Raw genomic sequence first — 25,922 nt, 5'->3', positions numbered from 1 at the left:
ATGGCGTTAACAAATGGAATATTACAAACTTTCTATTATGTCTCGTTGACTAATTTCAGGCATAGTAGCCAGCTGTTTTGGATTGCAGGAAATGACCATATGAAAAACAGAAGTACTTTCACTATCGCTTGAATACGAAACATTTAACATAAATAACCAAATTTTTAAGAAAAAAATTCTGAAACTTAGCAACAGAATTTTTACATTGTTGAAATGCAAGGATCGTCTAAGAGCTTTAATGGAGGATGATTCTAGAAGCAATTGAGAGAGAGAGAGAGAGAGAGTCAGTGAATTAGAAAATGGTCAAAGCCATTGTTCTATTGATCTTCAACATCGTTATATACAAGGAACTAAAGAAGAAGAAGATTAATGAATGTAAAATGACTAATCTACCCTTAACTTACATTAACAACTCTAACCACTCTTAACAGCTTAACTAACTAATCGCATGCATGACACATGATATTACAATATGCTCCCTCAAGATGGAGGTTGCAAAACTGTCACGACCCGAAATTCCCACCTTTGGACTGTGATGACGCCTAACATTTCACTTGCTAGGCAAGCCAACGTTAGAGATTTTTCAAACCAACTTCAGTACACCTTTTATAACATAATTAATTAAGCTAAACATAAGCTAAAACAGAGTTTGCAGAATATTATAAAAACTTCAATATTTACTACCACCCAGATCTGGAGTCATAATTCACGAACTTCTAAGATTTTACTACAAATAAAAGTTTGAAAGGAATATAATTGTATGAGTGAAAGAAACAGTAATATTAGAAAACATAGATAGGGGTTTCAAGGTCTGCAAATGCCGACAGATCTACCTTGAGTCTCCGATGAACTAGTCTGAGATGCTATGCCTCTCGATCAGTTGGGACCAATACCAAAATCTACACAGAAGTACAGTATAGTATCAATAAAACTGACCCCATGTACTGGTAAGTATCGAGATTAACTTCGATGAAGTAATGACGAGGCTATGATAAGACACCCACATAATAAACCTTGTAATTTAACAGTATATGTACAAAATGATGACAAGTAAAAGATAGACAGGTAATATCGGGAGGGGGAACAAGCTGAGGGGATTTCAAGATAGAGAATCACGACAGTAATGAGAGCTTGATCAACCAATATACCTTGAACCAATAATAACCAGTAAACACAGTAAAGGAAAATGCACGACGTCACCCTTCGTGCTTTTACTCTCAACCTCACCATATAATCAATAGAAATGGCACAACATCACCCTTCGTGCATTAACTCTCATAACATGGCACAACATCACCCTTCATGCATTAACACTCACAATATAGCACGACATCACCCTTCGTGATTTTTACTCTCTCACAACAAGGCACGGCATCACCCTTCGTGCATTAACACTCTCCCTTACTATAAAACAATGAACAAAAGCCAACAAGGAGATAGAAATAATAAGAACAAGTCTTACTTCAACATTTGGTTCCACAATACCAACCTCAACTTTAAAATCAAAATTCAATTATCAACAAAAGATCCATAAACATGATAAGAACGATCAACTTGATTATACTAGTCTAAACATGGATAACATGATTAAAGGAAAGCAATAATTGTAAGAAACCAAGTCCCACCCGTATGCTTTACCCTACAAAAATGCATTGGTACTCGTCACCTCACCTATATGTTGCACCCAACAGCTAAACACATAGTAAATAGACAAATAAGTCCTAATATCTCAAGTGATGGTTAACCACGACACTTACCTCGCTCCAAAGAACGAACTCAAAGCTCAACCACCGTTTTGACTTTTAAACAAGCATCCGAACAAATAGAATCTAGCACTTTACCAACCAAACAATTCAAATTAAGCCTTAGGAACTACCCATGATTCTAAGGAATTCAATTTAGGTCATTATTGAGAAAGTCAACAAAAGTCAACATCCGGGCTCGCTTGGTCCCAACGCGAAATTCGAAGCAAAATCCGATTACCCATTCACCCCGAGCCTGGTTATGCAATTTGTATTAGAATCCGACCTCAATTTGAGGTGTATATCCCCAATTTACCAAATCCCTAATTTCTACCCAAAACTCCCCAATTCCACCATGAAAACTCTGTATTTTAGGTTGAAGATTTGTGAAATGTAATGAAAGATTGAAAGAAGATGGGTTAGAATCACTTACCAATATTTTGAAGAAGAAATGGTCTTTGTAAAATCACCTATAGGGTTTCTTGTTTTGAAAATTTTGAAGAATCAGAAAAATTCCCGTCTAAGTCAAGTTTTACCAGCTGCAAATGTCGCAAATGCGATACCATCTTCGCATTTGCGAGCATCACAAATGTGAGAAAGAGGTTGCACTTGCGAACTCCTTCAGAAATCGCAGTGATCGCAAATGCGATAAGATAGCCGCAAATGTGAACTTGCACCCCTCGCAAATGCAATCTTTCCTTCCCAAATGCGAAGATTCTCAAAATAGCACTGAGTCGAAATGCGACTCTACCTTCGCAAAAGCGTACAGGACAAGTTCGCAAATGCGAACTTTAGCCTCGCAAATGCGAGCTTTTGGTGGTCCAGCTACTCTTCGCATTTGCAATGAGTAGCTCGCAAATGCAAACCCCTCAGAGGAAAATTCGATGCCTGATCTCACAAATGCGAGATTAAAGGCCTACAACAAAATCTGAAACACCAACAACGTTTTCCAAGTCAAATTTCACTCCGTAGCCTATCTGAAATTCACCCGAGCCTTGGGGATCTAAACAAAAAGTGCACACAAGTCAAAAAATATCATAAAAACTTGCTCACGTGATCAAATCGCCAAAATAATACCTAGAACTACGAATTTTGCACCAAATCAAATGAACTTTTCAAGAAAACTTTGAAATTTCTATTTTCACAACCGAACGTCTGAATCACTTCAAACCAACTCCATTTCTCACCAAATTTCACAGACAAGTCATAGATATGGTATTGGACCTATACCGGGTTCCGAAACAAAAATACAAATCCGATATCCAAAAAGTCAAACCTTGGTCACCCATTTCCATTTCATTAAGCCTTTAACTTTCAAATTTCGACAAAGTCCGATATCTTGGACTAGGGACTTTCGAATTCGATTTCGGGGATACGCTCAAGTCCCAAATCACAATACGGACCCACCAGAACCGTCAAAACATGAATCTAGGTTTGTTTTCCAAAAATATAGACCGAAGTCAACTCATATGAAGTTTTTAGGCAAGAATTCTTTTTTTTTTATTAACTTTTAACATAAAAGCTTCTTGGAAACATGTCCGGACTGCGCACGCAAATCGAGCAGGGATAAAATAAGGTTTTTAAAGCATAATAGCATAGAATTGGGTTCTAAATATTAAGATGAACTTTCGGGCCATCACATTCTCCGCCTCTAAAACAAGCGTTCGTCCTCAAACAAACATAGAAAAGTACCTGAGTTGGTGAAAAGGTGGGCATATCTACTTCGCATGTCTAACTTGGACTCCCAAGTAGCTACCTCGACAGGCTGACCTCTCCAATGCACTCGACCTGAAGGATAACTCTTCGATCTCAACTGACGAACCTGCCGGGCTAGAATAGCCACCTGCTCCTCCTCATAAGTCAAATCCTTGGCCAACTGGACAGAGCTAAAATCCAGCATCTAGGACGGATCGCCATGATACTTCCGGAGTATTGACACATGGAATACCAGATGAACTGCTGACAAACTAGGTAGCAATACGAGTCTATAAGCCACCTTACAAACTCTCTAAAGAATCTCAAAAGGTCTGATATATATAGGGCTTAGCTTTCCCTTCTTTCCAAACCTCATTACACCTTTCATGGGTGACACATGGAGCAACACTCTCTCTCCGACCATGAATGCAACATCTCGAACCTTACGGTCAGCATAACTCTTCTGCCTGGTCTTAGCTGTGCGAAGTCTACCCTAAATAATTTTAACCTTATCCAAAATATCCTGTACCAAATCTGTACCCAATAACCGAGCCTCCCCATCTCAAACCATCCAACCAGCGATCGACATCGTCTACCATATAATGACTCATAGGGAGCCATTTGGATGCTCGACTGATACAAAATGAAAGCGATCCCGTTTATATATTGGGCGGGGGGGGGACCCAACATAGTACAAATGAATTAATTATAAAGATATGGGGCTAGTACAGCCATTTAATGCCTTGATTCGCCTTTTGGGCTAGTCCACTAGATCTGACCTGCCATACGCACGTGCCTTAGGAACTCCTCCTTGATCCACCGAGACTGATGATTAACATTGTCTCGGGGCTGGTCATTACTTACATTGTCTCAAAGTCGAACTGTCGAGAATTCTTGTAATCGATCATTGGAAGCCCTCGAGATGTTGTGATGCTCGTGAAAATAGAGCCGTCGGTTTCCACTATATACAGATAGTCCCTGTGTTTCCTAGAAAAGGTTATAGGAAACAATCTTGATCCCCTACTCCGTAAGCATTGTAGACATGTGATTTTTGACCCTCCCCAAGATTTTTCATATTTTAGCACGTAAATATTTAATTTAGGCTTAATATAGCTATTTCAACTCATTTTTACTCGTTTACTTTATTTTACTACAAGGAAATGAAAATTACAAAAAAATATTTTTTATTTTATGTACCTTTCATAAAGTAAAAAAAATATACAAAAAATAGTACCTTAATTTTATCTTTATATAATCTTTAAAATACAAAAGAAATATGTAATAGTTTCATGCTTTAATATAGTTTAGTTTAATTAATTAGAATTTATTTTTGCATCATGTAGTATAGTTATCTTATATTAAAGGAATTTAGTTATGGTTTTAATTAATAATTTTTGGAGTCTTTCCCACTCCCATATAAAATACCCAATTATAGAAACCCTACCCCCAAGTTTTCAATTCCTAGACTTAGACTAAGACAAGGACAACGACAGCCATCATCTTGGGAGATCCAAAATTCCTAGGCCTCTAAAATAACGCTCCTTTGAAATTAGTCATCTCCCCTCTACTGCTTTCTAATTTCTATACATGTATTTGCTTTCCTAATGATTCCCAAATTCTTTCACCTAGCTTTCCCAGAATTTAAACCACTAAAATAAGAAAAGGATTTTTCTCGAACTCAAAAGAGAACGAGCAGTAGCTTGCACGCCTTTCTCTATGAGACTCAGTTCTTTAACAGTAATACTACAAACTATTGGATGAAATATTTGGAGGTTTTATGAGTCCAAAAGACGGCGTTTGAATTTTGATTCCTTTGGCTTCAATAATCACGTTTTCCCAGGATTTTAGTCATGGCTCCAGCAAATCTATGCGGACATGCTATGGAGTCATGTTTTCTACTACTCATCCTTCAACCCTCCAATTTCCATGGAGTTATGCTAATAGAAGCATAAGTTGGACGTTGAAGTGTGCAAAAGGGGGTTCGGTTTGGGAAATCAGATCCTCCATTAGCTTGGATTCCACGCTTGATAGCGAGTCCATTTCTATTTCGAGTGCATGTTGCCGATCGAGGTTTGGGTTTATAATTTTGATCGAGGTTTGGGTTTATAATTTTGGTGTTCCGATCCAAGAATTTTTGCTTTGTTTAGCCCGATTGATTTGCAATTTTCAGCTCTTGTTCATCAAATTAAAGTCCATTTCTCAATTTTCATTCTCATTTTATTATGTTATGATAGCTTGATGCGCGTGTTGGTTAATTTGTGATTCTACGTTGTTTGAGTAACATGTTTTAGTTTTTCATTTAAATTGTTTTAATTAATTTTATTTCGATTGTGATGTATGTGGTCTTAGTTCTTGAGTAAATGTTTTTAATTAGGTAGATAGAAAAATTGGACTTGTTTCTTTCTTGTCAAGGAATAAGAATGGGCCATAAGGTGAGTTTTGGACCATAAAGAATCTAGCCAAGTAATAGATCATGTTAGCTAGCCTATTTGACCCAATAATATCTTGTTCATAAATTTGGCATCACAACAATCTCAAAGATTAGGAAAATAATTCAACTGCGTTGGTTGCTTTAGGCGTGATTAATAATAAATTATCGTGGCTATGGGTACGGTCCCCGTGGCATGGTCACGATACGTAAATCTAAACTCGGGTGTGCATTTATGTGACCCAAATTCAAATCTCAACAACGTTAAATAAAATGTGTCGTGGATCGCGGGTGCATTTATGTGACGTGGTTCAAGATGTGTTTTAGATGACGTTGAATCTTCCAAAAAATATTTAAATAAAAGCGGTGAAGTTAAAATTTAACCATAGGCGAAAACATGTATTAAAATCAGATAATAGGCCAATTATAATAGTTGAGCGACCGTACTAGAACCACGGAACTCGGGAATGCCTAACACCTTCTCCCGGGTTAACAGAATTCCTTACCCGGATTTCTGGTTCGTAGACTGTAATACTAAGTCAATCTTTCCTCGATTCGGGATTTGAACCGATGACTTAGGACACCATAAATTATCCCAAGTGGGGACTCTGAATTTTAAATAAAAATAATCCCGTTTCGATTGTCCTTTAATTGGAAAAACTCCTTTATATGCCCCTTTCGGGGTGTAGGTAAAAAGGAGGTGTGACAGCCAAATAAAATTCCAAATACGCCGCCATCATTTAACTATTTCTTTTGAATCCTTAGAAATCGAGGCGCGCCATTTAGCAAATTTCCATGGACCTCGCAAACTTGCTAACGCGTAGTTGCTTTAGGCGCGATTATTATTAAATATCGTGGCTATGGGTACGGTTTACCGTGGTACGGTTTCGATACATAAATGTCATAAACACGGCTGCGCATTTATGTGACCCAAAACCAAATCTCAACAACGTTAAATAAAATGTGTCGTAGACTGCGGGTGCATTTATGTGACATGGTCCAAGACATGTTTTAAATAGCGTTGAATCTTCTTAAAAATGATTAAAAGTTGTTAATGAACTAAAATTTGCACATAGGTTCAAAATGGTTTAAAATTAGATAATTAAGCCGAATATAACAGTTGAGCGATCGTGCTAGAATCACGGAACTCGGGAATGCCTAACACCTTCTCCCGAGTTAACAGAATTCCTTACTCGGATTTCTGGTTTGCGTACTGTTAAATAGAGTCAAGCTTTTCCTCGGTTCGGGATTTAACAGGTGACTTGGGACACCATAAATTTCCCAAGTGGCGACTCTAAATCTTTTAACAATAAATCTCGTTTCGATTGTCCTTTAATTGGAAAAACTCCTTATATACTTTCTTCCGGGGGTGTAGGTAAAAAGGAGGTGTGACAGCTCTTATGTTAGATATGAGAAATTGTGGGATGTGAGATATAAGAGAAAGAAAAGAGTGATGATAAAAAAAGCGAAATGAAGGAAAATGGGCAAGACAAGAGGTGCTAGCAAAGAAAAGAAAAGAAAGGATTTAAATGAACAAATTGGGATGATGCCAACTGACCGTTGTACCCTCGAAGTCATTTTAGAACCGATAATTGTGGCTAGGTACATTGCACATAAAGTGAGATTTATCTTATGTTAAATGCCCTAACGCTAATGTGATGGCTTCATTTTGTTATATTCATAGCAGAAGGGTGGTTGGTTTGTGGTTTTTCTAAAGTGGTAACTCTTCTCTATAACATAAGGTCAAAAGGCAATGGCAGACAACAACAGAACTGAGTTGGTTGATACCGGTGCCCGAAAGTAGTTGTTTGAACAGGATAATGGGTTGGTTGAAGAGGTAAAGATGTTAACACAATACATGCCAGACATGTATCAGGCTTGGATGACTGGGAAGGCACCACCCCCGCCACCACCTAGCTTCCTAAATACTACCCTTACCCAAACACCGGTCACAGTGCCAGATGATCCCCCATACTCTCCAGATCCACCCGCTTATTATGGATTTCCCAACAACCCTAGTAGCTCCGTCACTTATCTTCCAATTACCTTTCCCAAAAATTGTCCTCCTGTCTTATCCACCATCCCCAACAATGAACACCCACTCAAAGCTCATGATGCCCAATATTACCCCTCAAAGGTTTCCCACAAGGTTCCTAACTCATACAAGAAGGGCCCGCGGGATGAGCCTCATGTTGAAAATGAAAAGTTCACAGGAAGAAAGGGGCGAGATGGGATACCCAGGAGGCTGAAAGGTATAGAATAGTCCTTAAAGAACAAGCAAAGAACAGGAGTCCAGGGTAGCATGTCTTACAAAGAATTGTCTATGTCCCCTGACGTTCATCTACCTACGGGGTTTAAAGTGCCAAAGTTTAACTTGTATGATGGGTGTGGGGATCCGGTAGCCCATTTGAGGGATTATTGCAGTAAAATGAGAAGTGTTGGCGAGAAAGATGATTTGTTGATGGTGCACTTCAGTGAGAGCCTGACTGGGGCAGCGTTGGAATGGCATAATCGCCAAGATGTTGGTAAGTGGCCATATTGGGTGACATGGTTCAAGGTTTTGTTCGATACTTTCAATACAGATCGGGTGTTACCCTAGACCACTCCTCCCTATCTAAAATGGAAAACAAGCCGGAGGAAAACTTTAAAGAGTTTGGGCTCAGATGGAGGGAGCAGGCTGCTCGAGTCAATACCCCGATTGGTGAAGAAGAAATGGTTGAGCTTTTCCTACAAGCTCAGGGGCCCACCTACTTCAGTCATTTAATCTTGGGCCTGGGGAAGCCTTTCAATGTTGTGTTAAAAATGGGGGAGCTAATAGAAGAGGGAATCAAGTCAGGAAAAATCATAAGTCGTTCGAAAAACATTCAGAACATCCCAGTAAACTTGGGTGGAAGAAAGAGAAACAGAAAAGATGATCCAATGGGCTTTCCCGATCAACACTTTCAGCCTCAACATCGTCCCCGTGGATATCCTTATGCACCAGATGATCCTCCCCAATGCCACTTCTCTCTATAGAACTCCCAAAGTCGTACATCACTCTCCTAGTACCCAGCTCCACAAAATGCCTATCTACCCCCACGAGCCTATCGAAAATCCCCTGGATCAGGTTTCCGGCCCAGTCAATACTTTAAGAACAAGAGGTTACAGAAGAAGAAAACATTCACTCCATTGGGAGTGTCATATGCCAGTCTGTTCCAAAGGCTAAGGAAATTGGACATGTTGAAGCCGACCTAGATAAAAATGCCAAACCCTCTTCCAAAGAAGTTTGATTTTTCTCAAAGGTGCGCCTATTGCTCAGATGCCCCGGGGCATGACATAGAGAAGTGTTGGAATCTGAAGAATGTGATTCAGAAGCTTATTGATGCAGGCGACATTGTCGTGCAAAATCCAGATACACCAGTCACTAGCCAATGTCCATCGCCTGTGCATAATGAGACACATATGGTGGGTATGGTTTATTTTGAAAAGGAATGTGAGAATACTTCTGGGAGCCTCGGAGGTCCATGTGCTACCAAGATTTCAGCGCTATTAGAGGTTTATCCTAAGAAAGAGCAGGCAAAGGGAACCCAAAGGCAATCTGTTAAGAACAATGTGATGGAGACGTGTGAAGGTCCTAGTATTGTTGATGCAGAAGTCAGTGGCTAAGATGTTGAGTTTGATGATTGGAAAGACGCTCTTTTCTTGGTTAGCCAGGGAGGAGTTTTTGGTAGTTTATTTTGTTGTCATTTCTGTTGTCCGGGTTATTTCAGGGTTGTAATCCGGATATTGTCTTGTGACTCAAACCTTTCTATCCTTTTATTTTGCCTAGTTTGTTTAGTCATAGTAACTTGTTTAGCATTGTCTAGGTTTGTTCTAGGTTCGTAACCCCAGTTTAGTTTGTTTGTTTTGTTGTTTAAAGCCTTTCACCATCTGTCTAATGCAATTTTCTATTTTCTGTGATTTCTAGTCATTTTCGTTTAGTTCTCTTTTCTCTTATAGTTCTTTTCCTGTTGACTCTAGTAACATGACATGCATGCGTAATTCTCAGCTTGGTATTAAAAAGTTAATTTAGTCATGAAGCTGAATGAAACAATTTTGAAGATGATTGGGACATCTGAGCGAAATAAGTAAAGGCATTTTGAGATCACTTCAAGCCCGAATTCTGTGAAACTGGGGCAGATAGAACAAAAAGAAATACTATTGAAATGCATCCTACCGCATCAGGTTGAAGCTAAAGGCAAGTTTTCCCCAAATTGGCAGGGGCCGTTCGTGGTAACGAGAGTGTTGTCCAATGATCCTTTGTATTTAACAGATGTAGAAGGCGAATGTGTGGATATGGTTATCAAGTCTGATACAATCAAAAGGTGTTACAAATGTTTTCCTTGGTTAGTTTAATTGTGTTGTTTGTACTTGGCATGTTTTGAAGATTGGAATGACGAAGGCATTTTGTTCTGCTATCTACACACTTTATCCTTCGTTACCCCTTTGAGCCTCATTTATTTTCTTTCATACCCCTCATTTGGAATCAGTAGCAAAGTTCAGAAACGCAAGCGTGAAAGATGAGTAAAGGAAAAAGAGAAAAGAAAAAGAATGAAACGAGAGAGAAGAAAAGTAAAAAGAAGAAAAGAAAAAAAATGAAAAAAAAGAGAGAAGAAAACAACAACAAAAATAAAAGAAGGAAAAAAGAGAAAAGAAAAAGAAAAGAGAAAATCACAACAACAAAGTAATTTCTATGACATGAACTACATTCAACCTGATTCCTTTTAAGGATACGTAGGCAGCCTCATGGTTCGGTCCCATCAAAATAAAATCGAAAAGTCCCCAAGCAAAGAAACTGGGGCAAAAGTTGCAGTTGTTGCAAGAAGTCCGATTCCGAAAGTTGTAATTTTTAACCCATTTGAATCGTTTTGAGCCTTTTATATCCTTTCTTTCTAACCCCGTCTAAAAGCCCACATTACAGTCCAAAGAAAGACCTTCCAATCAGTCTTCGAGAAATGCCAAGTCGAGCAGGTAGAGGTGATTCATATCAGGGGCAACACTCTGGTCCATACAGGAAAAAGAATCAAAAATGAGAGAGCCTTATTGGTGAAAACCCTCACGGGCACCATAGGGTGACGAGAGCTGAGAGAAATCCAAAAATGAGAGAGTCTTATTGGTGAAAACCCTCGCGGGAACCGTAAGGCGACGGTAAGTTGAGAGAAAGAACATAATGAGAGAGATTTGATGGTGAAAACCCTTCGGGCACTACAAGTTGAATAAGGATTGTGAATCAGATTGGATAATCGGAGCATTGAAGTTTAGTTTCATGGTTCAGGGGTATAACAAGAGTTGAACATCAGACTTGTTTGACAGATTAGGCCACTTAATCAACATGTGCATGTCATGGTCATTAGAGTTGGTATCCACATCCGATAGGTTTCTACTTTGTAGTTTTCTTATTAGGAATCATCTCTTTCCTTTGTCCTTTACTTTGTTCCTTTTGTCTTGTTTACTTCTTCTTCTTCCTGAGTCTGTTTGGTCAGAATAAGTGAGAAATGACTTCAAAATTTGCCACCAGCTTTCCAACTGCACAAAACAGGATCTGGCCAGCACATCAAAGTGGCATAACTTAGGAAAGAACAACAAGCGCACTGAGTTGGTCGCAATCAACATGCTTTGGAGTCCATGAGAAATACAAAGGTTTGGTATATTTCAATTCGTGAACAGTGCAACAAATAGAGGATGTTGGGTGAACGGGTCAAAGGTATTCTCTGTGATAAGATCAACAAAGAAAGTGTTTAACCAGTGACAAGCAAGGTATTCCAAGAAGAAATCAAAGTTATCATGACGAGTGAGGGAACAATAGACTTCAAGGCCAAGGCTAGTGATTTATGTCAAGAAGGAACAACATGCGCACTAAGTGGATGGCAATTAACGTGCTTTGGAATTCATGTCAACACAAGAGAACGATTCAACAGATGGAGGGTGTTAGGTAGATAGATCAAAGGTATTTTCGGTGAAACACAAAGGTTGGTAAATGTCAGTTCATGAGCAATGCAACAGATAAAGGGAATTGGGTCTGAACGGAGAAAGGGTATTTTTTTTAATAAGGATGACAGAGAAAGTGGTTAGTCCATAGACAATCAAGGTCCTCGAGTGGAAATCAGTTATCATGGGAAGTAAAGGAGCAATCTCCCTCAAGGTCAAGGATACAAACCAACCACCACATTTTAAACTGACAAGATTTTTCTTTGATTGAATCAGGGGCAGAAAATTTCATTTGTTTCGGAGAAACCCTCCACAAGGAAAAGCAAGCACAAGACAGGTTTGACCGTAAACTCTCAGGACCTTCGTGGAAAATGTGGCTTAGTTAAAATTCAAAACAATCATGAATAGCATAGAGGAAAGTAAATTGGTTTCAAAGTTTGCATGTTTAAGATAGAATTCAATTAGGAGTTTTCAGGATCCCCCCCCCCCCTTCCCGAATAATGGGACCTAGTTTTAAGATTTCCATTAGATCACAAGATGTATGTTATTTTTTAGGACAAGACTTCATTTCGAGTTTCAGGACCCTCATAGATAATGAGATGTAGTTTTAAAACTTGCTTGGATAGCAAAACTTACAATAAGTCACACTTTTAGAAGATATAACTTAGATTTAAAATTATCGTTTAATTAAGAGTTGTTAGGACCCCTGGATAATAGGACCTAGCCTTCAAATTCTTAGTAATATTTGGTAATATGATTCAGTTTAACACTCACATATGTGGCCAGATACCGAAGCTGGGGCAGAAAAGTTTTCTTTGTTTTTGTCTATTTTGTTGAAGTCAGGAGCCCGCCTGGAGAGCAGGGAATACATTTCAAGTCAGCAATCAGGAGCCCACCTGGAGAACAAAGGAGTATAACTCAAGTTTTAGTTTTCAAGTTCTTATTGATATTTGGTAATGTGGTTCGTTTTACATTTACATATGTGCCCAGATACCCAAACTGGGGTAGAAAAATTTTCTTTGTTTTTGTCTATTTTGTTGAAGTCAGGAGCCCGCCTGGAGAGCAGGGAATACATTCCAAGTCAGCAGTCAGGAGCCCACCTGGAGAGCAGAGAATACATTTCAGTTCAGCAGTCAGGAGCCCGCCTGGAGAGCAGGGAATACATTTCAAGTCAGTAGTCAGGAGCCCGCCTAGAGAGTAGGGAATGTATTTCAGGTTCAGCAGTCAGGAGCCCACCTGGAGAGCAGGGAATACATTCCAAGTCAGCAGTCAGGAGCCCACCTTTCGAGGTGTAGGTAAAAAAGAGGTGTGACAAGCATCATTACTATGACATCAGTCAATCAGAGCGTAAAATGCCATAATCAAAAAGTCACGCAAGGGTAGCCATCAAATATAACTATCGAAAAGCTCATGAAACGCTATTGGTTCATCCTTTCCCCTGCCCACACGGCTCCTATAAATGCATAAATCATTTGATAGTTCATACTTTCTCAACATCTTCAAATTTTCAAGGCCAAACCCATACCTTTTCGCATTCTTTCTTCTTCCGTTCTTGATCCTTTGCCTACTTTCTCAGAAAAGTTTTACCACCATGATGTCTAGAACTTCCAAGACAGTTCCTCAGAAAGACGAGGTTGCCTCTTCATCCTGATCATCCAAAGGAAAGTCCAAAGTGATACCCACCATTGAACAATGTACTCCTATCGGGTTCGACATAATGAAGGATTTCACCGTCGACAAACCTTCATCTACACCGGGCCAATGCAAACATGTGTCTCGATATATTAGCGTTGTGCCCGAAATAAAGAAAGTGAAGGAAGACTGTTGATAGGAGGAGGCAATGCTGGTTGAGATCCCCCGCTCTAACGAGAGCATAACGGATCAGAAAGCTGGTTTCCTTTATGTATATACTTACTCGTTCACTCTAGGTCCGATTGATTATTCTAAACCATCTTCCTCGGAGATAGATTTGGTTATTCTTGATTTCTGCGATAAGTACAAGTGACGCTTGGTCAAATCTATTCGTCTTTCTAGAGGATAGTTTACATTCTCCTCCACTTCTCCAATGGGGTCAAGGGCGAGACCTTTACCCTCGACTATCTGGTCAGATTCTATAGCCCTCGATTTTATCTAGGTTTGATTAAGCTTCACCACCGGTCCAAAAAATTATTTTTCTCGAGCACCGATGAGGACAAGGATCGAGGGTGGATGAGCAGGTTCATCTGATTAAGGACCTCAGACATCATCCCGGCCGGGAAGATGCCATTCCCGGAGAAGTAGAATACACAATGTAAGTATTTTTCCTTTGTGCATACTATGTGATCTTTATGCCTCTCTTCCAAAAAATGATCTCCCCTTGGTTTGGCAGCTACGGCTTGGCATCCCGAAGTAGTTCAGGATCTGTCGGGATGGATTAGGCGGTTGGATACTTTGTTCCCGTATCTCATCCGGTCTTGGCCCAACCTGGCTAAAATGTGGTAGCTGGCCAAGAATCATGGTATAGTTCTTCTTACCACCTATATCTTAATCTTCTACTTCTCCCTCGTATCCTTAGTATTGATAATCTTCGGCCACACTATTTGTATAGGCCTTGGCGATGTTGTGCAGATAAGACTGCCTCTCGATGGTGAGATGGAGACTTTAGAGCCCGCTAAGGGCAAGACAAGGAAGAATAAGGCGGCTGTTGATTCTCCTGAGGCAAAGAAACCTAAATCACGCATGCCTCGAGCTACCACCGGGACCTCAGCTTCAACTTTCGGAGCATGTCCCGGCACTAGGGATGAAGATGATGATGAGGGCCATTACCGTTTGGTACAAAGAACGAGTTCGGGCACGGGAGTCCCGCAAGTGCCCCAACCGAAGGCTGCTGAATCGGGAATGGCCGATTTAGATCAGTCCCGTGTGATGGAGACCCTCAAGGAGGGTGTGAATGTGGTCCCTGATCCAGTGGCTGAATGTGGTGCATCCCCCACTAGGGAGACCGTTGCTGCTAGTCCCAAAGGGTTTGGGCCTGGAGCTTTTCGAGGCAGGAGTTTCCTCTTGGTGACATCGATTCCCTATATGGCCTTAATTTTGGCCCTCAGTTCTCCTCTGGGGAAATAAGGGACGCTCAGGACCCGAATGCTGCCAACATTGGGGGTCCTCCCAAAGGGGGAGGTGCGTTTGGCGACTTCCTTGATTACATTGACAATGCCAGCAAGGACATTGATCTCGGTGCTTCCAGCTATTGAGGCAGCGGAGAAGTTCCAATGTCAGGTGATGGTTGTTCATGTATGATTTTTTTAGTCTCAAGCATTTTTCCTTATTTTTTCGACTCTTCTGTTTCACCATAGTAAAGGAGATTTACGATCACACCCTCTCTAGGCTCCGAGACGAGCTTTCATGTCGTGGAAAGAAGCTCGAGAAACTCGTCTCTGGACTGAAGGAGTTGGAGGCCTCCTCTTCTCGAAAGGAGAAGGAGCCGAGTGAACTTCAGGCAAGTTTGGATGGAGTGATCAGAGAAAGGGCTAGCCTTGCGGAGCAGGTAATTCGTTATTCGTAAATCCGTTCATCGTTCCCATAATTCAATGTTTGCTGATTTACCTTTTCTTTTGTAGATCGGGCAGAAGAATGGGGAGATCCTCAAGCTGAGGAAGAGAAACGAGGTAGTGACCTCGGAATTGGCATCGACCCAGGGTCTTCTCCAAAATGCTCGAAAAGAGATTGTTGTGCTATCTGCGACCAAGTCCGAGGTCAAAGGAAACGTTGCTACTTATCTAAAGGACACCGCCACTATGAATCAAATAGCCTGAAGTGTATCGGTGAAGGCTGAGCAAAAACTGATTCGAGTTGTCGCTCATGCTAGTGCAAAGGCGAGGAGGCAAGTCTTAAAGGAAGCCAGTGCCAAAGGTTCCGATCTCTCAACTGATGTCGAGAAAGCCTGTATCATAGGAAAACTGGGAGCTCTTAGTCGCTTTGGATGAATATCTCGGAGATGGTTCGGAGGGTAGTGGCGATGAAGAGCAGTCCCACATCGTCTTTGCTATTCTTCTTTCTTTTTGGGTGTGTACTTCCGGGGAAACAAGTCTTGCAAAGACGCCCCATGTAAATATATTTTTTGGTAACGCAACAGAATATTTTTGCTTCAAGTCTTTCCATTCTTTATGCTCCATTGTTATTGCAGAGTTTGCCTTCGAATTTTGATGTTGGCTCTTTAGAGCTCATACTTGGAATAATCGGGGACCCCAAGATCGGGTTATACCTCGAAATTAGGTTGATAGCTCCTTTGGGGCTGATGCTTATGATAGTAGGAAAACCTCAAGGTCTTGATACCTCCCGAATTTTGCGTGATAGCAACGTTCATGCGACCGAATAATGGGACCCCCGGGATGGTCCTGCCAGTACATTTCCCAAAAAGGTGAGGCTGTCATGGCTAGAATTAATTGGTCTTTTGGGTAGGCGAGCAGTCACTACCCGCCTTTATATATTCACTCGCTTACTTCTCAAAGGGAGATTCTTCTACTCTGAGTAACTATTTCTTCCATACAACTTTGTTCTTTGTGCTAGTTCTCCCGTCGTTTCAACTCAAAGCCTTTGCCCAAATCTTCATCCTCCTCTTCCTATTTTACCGTAGCCATGACTGCTACATCGACATCCGCCTATCAATGAGAGGGGAGCTCTACCTCTGTTCCGTGTACGGTCAGTGGTACACCACCGGTACCCAGTGAGCGGGCCTCGAGGTGCTTTGTCTCGAGGAGAGACTTTACGTTGGAGAGACCTCCCAATGTTCAAGGGCATCGGGAGCATGCATCTAGTTTCATCTCCTCAATAAGGGAGGACCACCTTGAGATGATTAGAAAATATTGTGGATGGGGAGAAGGAGTGGTACTGCATGTACCTTCCCCGAAAGAGAGTATCATGACCCATGTTGAGGGGTTTTTGAAAGCGTGTATATGCATCCTTTTACGTCGGGTCCCCCCGATAGGGTCGTGCTTGAATTTTGTATGAGATATCAGGTTACCCTGGTGCAGGCTCACCCATCCCTTTGGAAGATAGTGCTGGCAATAAGGTACTTTGCGGATAAGGCCGGGCTCGAATTCACCCACACCATCTTGTTAGGTTATATCGGCCGCTGCATTACCGGGGCTTCATAACTCTGCATCATCGATCCACTTGGTCCCCTACCATTAGCGTCGATCTACTCGGTCAAATGTAAGTGGCATACATGTATCTTTATCTCTTTGTCCATAGCGGAGGCAGGCTCCATAAAGGCATCTTTCTATTTAATTCTTTGTAGCGATTCCTTGGTTGCCGAACGAGGTCCCAGATCTGGCTGAATGGTCCCGCAAGATAGCATCTTGTTCGACCTATGATAAGCGCAGGTGGTTAAACCTATCCAAGGGAAAATTGGAGGCAAAGCATCACGGTAGGCGTTTAGTGGCTTATTTCCTCAAAAAGGTACTTTTCCTTTTAGCGCACTAAGTCTAGAGCCGCAGGTGTTGGATATTATTCCGAGACGAGGTCGTTCCCCCTAGGGGAGGAGGAGAGACTACTGACCTCGAGGTCGAGGGTTGTAATAAATAGAAAGAGTATCCGAGGTGTAAGGATTCTTACGGCAGGGTGAGTTCTCGTCTGAGGTTCAAAAGAGGCGAGTCGGCCGATCTTTCAGCTTCGGAGGCCTCTATTTTCGAAAGATCATTTCCTATTCCCGTCGAAGGTACTTCGAGGAACGAGGTTCATGCGACACTTTCCTCTTTTTCTACCAAAGGCGCTTCGGGGGATACTAGGCCATTGGACATTGGCTCGGCTTTTGGTAAGGCTCAGCGGCTTGGCTTTATGGTAAGCTTTGGTAGCCGGTATATGCTTATCTTGGTTTCGAGCCCTTCCTTTCTTATTGAATTTTCCTTTGCAGGACTTTAACAAGCTTAAGTTCGAGTTGCTTCGCCACGAGGCCAGGATCCGGAAAGCTTTAGATAGGGACAAATCCCTTAGGCTCCTTTGTGCGAGTAAAGAAAGTGAGCTGGTATACCTGCATTTTGTGTTGATGTATGCTCCCTCTTTCATTTTCGGAGATTAATGTTTCGATATTTCAGTTGGAGAGCAAAATGGAGGAGCTGGAATGACTTTGGGGCGAAATTGGCCAGGTCAAACGTGAGTTTAACGAGTTGAAGGCCCAGGTAGATGCCCAAGTTGCGGCCAAGGAGGGTGATTTGGCTAAGGCTTCTGCTCTCAAGGTGCAAGTCTGGAATGCTCATGCGAATAATTCTGTCCAAGCGAATATGATCATAAGGCTCGAGTCCGAGCTTTTGAAGGCAAAGTCCGAGGTGGTGAATGTCCGGGCTGAGGTTGTAATAAGCTGTACTAGGACTGACCAGAAAGTGGTGGCCTATTTGAAGGGCGCTGCTTATGCTAGAGTTGAACTGAGAGAAGCTCTTGATCGTGAGAGCAATAGAAATAGTAAGTGAAGTGTAAATCTCGGAGGGAAACCCTCGAGGAAATTCATGCTAGGGGCTTCGACCTCTCGGAAGAGATCAAGCAAGCTAAGGCTGAAGAAGACGATACTAAATTCCTTTTGTCTGATGTCGAGGATGGGGCCGTCGGGACATAGTCCCTAAGGCGACGTATATTTCCTTCTCCGTTTCTGTATATATTATTTTCTTAGCATGTTGTAAACGGAGCTTGTATTTTTCCGTATGTATTTATAAAGGGGAAACCTCGCGGTATTGTTTCACCTGCATTTCTTTTTGCCTTTAGTTTAGCCAGATGAACTAGTTTTTGAGTTGAGGGGAATCCTTAGATTCGTGGTATGGCCCTCGGCTCACTAGGCTGGCCCGTAGGCTCTTATGCGGTTGGTCGATACGACCTTTACATATAATCTGGTGACAATGGATCTTACGCTTTTGCTCTTAGGCATATTTAGTTAACTATTTTGGGTTCAGTCTCCAAATCGAGTTTCGACTCGAGCTCATTTGACCCTTAAGTTTTTAAATTTAGAACTGGCCCGTAGGCTCCGACGCACTGGGTCTGTACGACCTTTTATGTATGTGGGTTGGTGCCAGTGACTCTTACGCCTTGGGTCGATGCGACCTTTTATGTATATGGGCTGGCGACAGTGGCTCTTACACCTTGGGTCGATGTGACCTTTTATGTGGGCTGGCGACAATGGATCTTATGCCTTGGGTTGATGCGACCTCTAATATAGGCTTTAATTTTCCCTCGTTAAGGACTTTTTGAAATAATGTTTGCCTGACTCTTCGACGGTTTAATAAAAAACCTCGATTATGAGTCATTATATGGTGATGATTGAGCACCTCAGGAGGTTTGGCTCGAAGGCTGAGTATCTCGAAGCCAGTGTTTAGGAGCTGACATGGTTGAAGCTTTTTTGCCTATGTCGAGGGTAGCATGTTTAACCGGTTATTTCCGAAGTATATTCGAAGTAATTGAAGGCCTGTGATTTTATAGCGACGGTCGGGCATCCCCGAGTCTCATTAGTTTGGCTGGTACAGTCTTGTGAACGGAGTCATTTTTGTTTGGCCGAAGCCTTTAAGTCCTGAGTGAAGTAGTTTCGGCATCTACATTGAGGGTATGCCTTTTTAGGGGTCTTACAAGTTCGATATATAGCCGAAACTTTGAGATCGGGTGTATGCCTTTAGCAAGGTCTTACAAGTTTTACATGCCTTTGAAGTCTTACAGTTTTGGATACTTGGTACAAGTACGGTTCATGCCTTGGTTGAGGTATTACAGATATTTTTGTTACCTTATAGGTCTTATGAGAACGAGGTTGACCTCATGTGGTCTTATGGCCTCGGGTTTTGATAAGTCGATGGAGATGGCTATTGACGGTAGTCCCCGAGTCATCGATGGTTTCTCGGCTCGGGAGCCATAACTTGTGAACTTGGTATTGCCTCATTGAGGGCTTGCAATTTTGGAGTTTTCGACCCGGAGGTCGTGTAGCCTTGAGTTTTCAACGCCAGTCCTCGAGTGTTCGGGACGTTTTTGGCTCTATAGTTGTTTTCTGATCTCTTTGTTGCCTCATTAAGGGCTTACAAGTTATGAGCTCTGACCTGGGGGTCACATTATTTTAAGTTGTTGATGCCAGTCCCCGATTATTTGGGACATTTTTGGCCATAGTCTGTTTTTCAAAAATATCGAGCTTTCTTGAAATGGAAAATGCTTTTGGGAAGTATTCTTTGATCACTTGGTACAAGTATACATGCCTTTGTTGTTGCGGGCTCCGTTGTTCTATACAGGCACGGTTTGCTTGACCATTTGGCCCGGTACATTATTTTTCTATCGAGACCCTTCTTGGCGTATCTTGGCTTCTTTGAGTCAGTGACCTTTCGGGGAGGAAGCCCCCCAGTATTCGAGGTTGATTGCAAAAGAAGCCTTGAATATTTATTAAGTCTTCCTCAGGTAGAATATGGATGTTGCCTCGTTAAAAACCTTGCCGGTAAAATCCTTTTCAAGATAAAAACTCGGTCTAAGGAAAAGAGTGCAACAAATGCTTTAAAATTTTAAGGTCTTCGAGCTGGGTTAACGCTTCGACTGTCTCAGTCGGGCACCTGCATAAAGGTGAGTACGAGGTGTAACTTGATAAGGGAGATGGTTGTACCTTAGTGGCGACGGCGCTTTGAACCTCGGTAGGCCTTCAATTATCTGTTTGAAAGACGCGGTACAGCCCTTTGTTTCTTCATTCGGAAGCAGCCGAGAATATGCCTTGTGGTCGCCATGTTGAATCCGTTGAGGGTTCGGGGGCGGGCATAATTTGGTCAAGCAGTCCAAGCTGCTCTATTGCCCTCGACCTAATAATATTGGCCGAGCTACCTGGATCAATAAGCACAAGTTTAATTTGAAATGTATCTTCAAAAGAAGAAGTTACCAATGCATTGTTATGGGGCTGAGATAGAGTCTCGAGTTTGCTTTTTCCTAGTGATGGATGTATTCATTCTCCTGACCGTGGGCTCCTACAGGGCACCGACACCTTAAAAGATTGTATGTGTGACATGATGCGGCTCATTTGCTTCATTCGTTTTGGTCGCATCTCTTTCTCGGAACTGATTTTTGGCTCGTTCGCTAAGGAATTCCCGGAGGTGACCTTTGCTGAGTAGTCGGACTACCTCTTCCCGGAGTTATCGGCAATCTTCTGTCCTGTGACTGTGTGTGTTGTGAAATTCACACACTAAGTTATAGTTCCTTTGTGAAGGACCCGATTGTACAGGCCTTGGCTACCTGGTGTCTCTGATTTTACTAATGGTGAGAACGATGTCTAACACATCAATGTGGAAGTTGTATTCTGACAAGCGAGGTGCTTCCATCGGTCATGTGTACCTATCAAACCCGGCTTTGTTGATGAGTCCCCGATGATTCTGGCCTCGATCCATTCTTTGATAATTGCGGGGTATGTTATGCCTTAGGGTGTTTCTCCTGTCTTCAGTGTATGGCTGGTACCTTTCTTTGTTTGGCTTTGGCTCCTTCGCCAGAAGCCTACTTGGGAATACCGAGCCCGAAGGGGCTCCTAGTTGGTCGTCCTCGACCTTAATTTTCGATTGATATCGGTTGAGAACGTCCGACCAGGTCACGGGGGGATATTCGACCAGGTTCTATTTTAGTTGCTTCGAAGCCACTAAGCTTCGCTCGTTTAAACCTTGAGTGAAGGCTTGTACTGCCCAGTCGTCGGAGAATGGTGGTAGTTCCATTCGTTCCATTTGAAAGCTAGATATGAACTCTCACAGCATCTCATTCTCCCTCTACTTGATTTTGAAGACTTCAGACTTCCTTCTTGCTACTTTGATGGCACTAGCATGTGCCTCTATGAAAGAATATGCCAGCATGGCAAATGATTCTATGGAGTTAGGAGCTAGGTTGTGATACCACATCATGGCCCCTTTCGAGAGTGTTTCTCCGAACTTCTTTAGCAAGACGAACTCGATCTCATCATCCTTTAGGTCATTGCCTTTTATTGTGCAAGTGTAAGCAGTAATGTGCTAATTAGGGTCTGAGGTTACATTGTATTTCAAAAGGTCTAGCATTCTGAACTTCTTTGGAATAGGTTTTGGAGCCGCTTCCTCTGGGAACGACCTTTGAACTTATTCAAATCCAAACCTTTCAAGATCGGGGGTGCGCCTAGAATTTAGTCGACCCTGGAGTTGTAGGTCTCGACCTTTTTGTCATTGGCTTCTATCTTCTTTTCGCCCGATTCGATCTTCTTTGTGAGGTCCTCGAGCATCTTTACGATGGCGGGGTCGGCCACTGACCCGTTGTTGTTTGACTCTCCGATACCTGCTCGGCTGCGGGATCTGTCCCCGACGCTACTGTGCTGGGAGTTTTCTGGTGACTTTGCAGTTGAGCAATCGCTAGCTGTTGTGCCTACAACATTTCAAAAATAATGTAAAGGCCAACCTCTCGTTCTTCCCTAGCCGAGGTTTTCTGAGCTTTTTGTTGGTCTCCTTGGTGCATGCTCCTGTTAGTGTGGGAGCTTACATCGATGTGTTGAGCATTGCATGAGACCGTGTCCACGGGAATCGGTTCTGGTGTATTCTCAGGGTTTTGTGGTGGTACACCAACACCTCGAGCATCCACACCATTTTCTTCATGGTTCTCAAGATTGTTGTTCATTGAGTCAAACATTTTGACATGAAATCAAAGTTCTCGGGCAAGAAAAAATGTGAAAGATAACTTGCATTATGTAGTTAAACTAGCAAGAAAATAATCACTATTATTTTTAGCCTCACGGTGGGCGCCAAACTATTTACCATGAAAATGGTAATAACAATTAAATTTGATTAAGTGGTTCTAGAAATAGGTGATCTATTTTTATGCTAGTTGTTAGGCAGCTGATGCTATGTGAGAGACTTAGAAACGAGCCAAGAGCTAAAAAATGAGATGTCAATCAAACCGAATCGCTATCAATCGGGGCCTCGAGCCTACCAATTTGAGGGCCTCAAGGTCGAGTTCAAAGCTCAGCTGTGAGCTATCGAGGATGGTCGATGGGGAATAATAGTTATAAATAAATCAATGACGGCTCTTTGTGGCCAATAATAAGCAATAAATAGAACACAATAAATATGAACAATAAATGAGATAACTAGATCAAGAGAATGTGTTAGAGAGCAGAGAGAATGTTCTTATGCATTTAGTATGGAGCAATAGATGATTACAAAATGACAGGGATCCCCTTTATATATTGGGGGGGACCCCAACATAGTACAAAACGCATTAATTACAAAGATATGAGGCTGGTACAGCCATTTAATGCCTTGATTCGCCTTTTGGGCTAGTCCACTAGATTTGACCTGCCATACGCACGTGCCTTGGGAACTCTGCCTTGATCCACCAAGACCGGTGATTCACAGTCTCAGGGCCGGTCATTACTTACACTGTCTCAAAGTCAAACTGTCGAGAATTCTCGGAATCGATCCCTGGAAGTCCTCGAGATGTCGTGATGCGCGTGAAATCAAACAGTAAATTTCCACCGTATACAAGGTAACTGCCACATGAATGAAATGCGCTGACTTGGCCAGTCTATCCACAATGACCAAAACTGTATAGAACTTCCTCTGAGTCTATGAGAGTCCAAAAACAAAATCCATAGTGATACGCTCCCACTTCATCTCAAGAATCTCTATCTTCTAAAGCAAACCACCAGGTCTCTGATTTTCGTACTTTACTTGCTGACAATATAGACACCGAGCCACATATGCTACTATACCCTTCTTCATTCTCATCCACCAATAAAGCTGCCGCATGTCCTCATACATCTTGGCGGTACCCGGATGAATAGAATAACAGGAACTGTGGGCCTCCTCTAGAATCAACTCATGAAGTGCATCCACATTAGGTACATAAACACGACTCTGCATCCTCAAAACTCCATCATCTCCAACTGTAACCTGCTAGGCATCACCGTGCCACACTATGTCCCTAAGGACAAGCAAATGAGGGTCATCATACTGTCGCTCCCTGATGCGCTCAAATAATGTAGACCGAACGATTATACAAGCTAAAACACGTATGGGCTCAAAAACATCCAACTTACGAACTGACTAGCCAAGGCCTGAATATCTAATGCAAGCGGTCTCTCACCGACAGGAATGTATGCAAGGCTACCCATACTCACTAGCTTTCTACTCAAAGCATCGACCACCACGTTGCCCTTCCCGGGCTGATACAAGATGATGATATCGTAGTCTTTCAATAGCTCCAACCACCTGCTCTACCTCAATTTGAGCTCCTTTTAATTGAACAAGTACTACAAACTCCGATAATCCTTGAACACCTCACACGACACTCTATAAAGATGGTTCCTCCAAATCTTCAGCACATGAACAATGGCTTTCATCTCTAGGTCAAGAACATGGTAATTCTTCGCATGAACCTTTAGTTGTCGCGACATATATGTAATCACCCTGCCATCCTACATCAATACTGCACCAAGTCTAATACGAGATGCATCATATTATACTATATAAGGCCCTGAACCTATGGGAAACACCAACATCGGTGCCGTAGTCAAAGCCGTCTTGAGCTTCTAAAAGCTCGCCTCTCACTCGTCTGACCATCTGAAAGGGGCACGCTTCTAGGTCAACCTAGTCAATGGGGCTGCTATAGATGAGAACCCCTCCAAAAAGCAACGATAATAACCCACCAATCCCAAGAAACTCCGGATCTCTGTAGCTGAAATGGATCTAGGACAGTTTTGAACTGCCTCAATCTTCATAGGATCCATCTGAATACCCTGTGCCGACACAACGTGCCCTAAGAAAGCGACTGAGCTCAACCAAAACTCGTATTTTAAAAACTTAGCATATGATTAGCTATCTCTCAGAGTCTAAAGAACGATCCGAAGATGCTGCTCATGTTCATCTCGACTGCGGGAATAGATCAAGATATCATCAATAAACACAATCACAAAGGAATCCAAATAGGGTTTGAACACCCGATTCATCAGATCCTTAAATGTTGCTTGGTCATTTGTCTGCCCAAATGACATCACTAGAAACTCTTAATGCCTATATCGAGTCCGAAAAGTTATCTTAGGGACATCGGATGCCCGAATCCTCAAATGATGGTAGCCATACCTCAAATCGATCTTTAAAAACACATTGGCACCCTGAAGTTGATCAAATAAGTCATCAATCCTTGGCAATGGATACTTGTTTGTGATGGTGAATTTGTTCAACTGACGATAATCTATGCACGTCCTCATCGATCCATCCTTCTTCTTCATAAATAATACGGGTGAACCTCAGGGTGAGACATTAGGTAATCTTGCAATAGCTCCTTCAATTCTTTCAACTCTGGCGGGCCCATACGGTATGGCAAAATGGAAATGGGCTGAGTTCCTAGGGCCAAATCTATGCATAAGTCGATATCTCTATCAGGTGGCATCTCCGGTAGGTCTACAGGAAGCACCTCTAGAAATTAACGAACAACCGGTACTGAATCCATGGAAGGATCCTCCGGAGTAGAATCGCGTACATAAGCCAAATAAGCTGGACACCCCTTCTCGACCATATGTCGAGCCTTCACATTATAACCCTGCTAGTAAAATAGTTAGGAGTCCCTCTCAACTATAATCGAGGAAACCCCGGCAAAGATAATGTCACTGTATTGGCGTGGCAATCCAATATAGCATGATAAGGTGACAAACAATCCATACCCAAAATGACATCAAAATCGACCATATCGATAAATAGGTGATCTACACGAGTCTCAAGACTCCCAATAGTAACCACACACGAACGATTAAAATGATATATAACGATAACATCTCCCACAGGGGTGGACACATACACAGGAGCATTCAAACAAACACGAAGCACAACCAAATATGAAGCAAAATGAGATGACACATAGGAATAAGTAGAACCCGGAGCAAATAAAACAAATCTTTACCGCAAACTAAAACTGTACTTGTGATAATTGCATCAAATGACTCAGCCTCAGTTCTGTCTAGAAAGGCATAACATCAGGCTGGGCCCCACCACCCTAAACTACATCTCGAGAATAGGCCCTGGCTGGCTGGCCTCCACCTCTAGCGGCCTAACCTCCACTTCTAATGGCCTGACCTCTACCTCTAGCTACCTGACCCCTACCCCTAGATGGCTGAGCAGGTGGTGAAGCACATGGTGCCG

Source organism: Nicotiana sylvestris, chromosome 6 (genome assembly GCF_000393655.2).
Source record: "Nicotiana sylvestris chromosome 6, ASM39365v2, whole genome shotgun sequence".
NCBI classification, from domain to species: Eukaryota; Viridiplantae; Streptophyta; class Magnoliopsida; order Solanales; family Solanaceae; genus Nicotiana; species Nicotiana sylvestris.
Note: the sequence above shows the minus strand (reverse complement) of the source record.